The 1,065-nt window shown below is 38.9% G+C and overlaps 1 protein-coding gene across 1 annotated transcript in view; it reads left to right on the top strand.

Annotated features, from left to right (window-relative positions):
• Positions 1 to 1,065, top strand: part of LOC111812816 (coiled-coil domain-containing protein 7-like) — a 55,501-nt gene that overhangs the window by 23,041 nt on the left and 31,395 nt on the right. The gene's annotated exons all lie outside the window — the stretch shown is intronic.

The raw sequence follows: 1,065 nt of genomic DNA, 5'->3' as shown, positions 1-1,065 counted from the left end.
CATTACACACAATTCTTTTTAGCCCTACAAAGAGTATAGTAATGACCTTCTGTCTGAGTTGATTCTAAAAGCTAAAATTTGGAATTTATGATTGGTGCTTGTTTTACTTTCTTTTCCCATTGCTGAGATAAAATACCTGCCACCCACAAGTTAAAGGTGGAAAGGTTTATTATCCTTTCCAGTTTGTAGAGGTTTCAGCTTGTACCTGGCTGGCTTCTAGGCAGGGTGGCTCAGCAGAGGGACACCAATGAGGAGAAAGAGCCCATGGCAAAGCATCCAGGAAGCAGAAAGCAGCAAAAGCAAGCCTCCTTTTTAGTTCTACTCAGGCTACCTGTTGATCTGTGCCACCCACACCCAGCGGCGGGCTTCTGTGATCCATGCCCAGAACTGTGCTAATTCCATTCAGTGAACTAACTTACACCACCCTAATCCCAGGTCGCACACTGCATCCATCCAGCTCTGCAAAGCCCCGCCTATGAGCACACGAGCTTTTGGGGGACATCCAGATACAAACTGTCACAGTATCCTCAGGAGAGAGGTCTTTTCTCCTGCCTCTTGGTGGGGCCACAACCAGCAGGAGCAGTCTGAAAACCAGAATGTGGGCTTTCACGAAAGAGTCTTGGTCATCAGATATAAGCATCAAATACATGTTTGCACTGAAATTGAACTCAAGGCAAGATTTTCATAACTTTATTTTTCAATGCTATAGTTATATCAATATAATCTTTTATTACTGAAAAAAATTAGGCACTATGTATTTACTCACACATTTTATAAATGAGGGCAGCTAATTTTAAAAAAGGAAATGATTGAACCAAGCATTCAGTTATTTTTGTTTTACCCTAAGACATTTGGTGGCTATAATAGGCATATTTTTGTCTGTAATTTTCAGGATATTTTTATTTAGGTGCCTTCAATTACTTTCTGATTCAGAGCTACTAAAAACAATGGGTCTTTGTTATTATTGAATAGTACCCTTAGACACAGCAATAAAATGTTCTCATTTAAACTAAATGAATTTAAAATAAAATGTCTATTAAGAACTACTGTGCTAATTAATTTTGT

Source organism: Octodon degus, unplaced genomic scaffold, assembly GCF_000260255.1.
Source record: "Octodon degus isolate 3935 unplaced genomic scaffold, OctDeg1.0 scaffold00144, whole genome shotgun sequence".
Taxonomy (NCBI): Eukaryota; Metazoa; Chordata; class Mammalia; order Rodentia; family Octodontidae; genus Octodon; species Octodon degus.
Note: the sequence above shows the minus strand (reverse complement) of the source record. Positions and strands in the feature narration are given on the sequence as shown.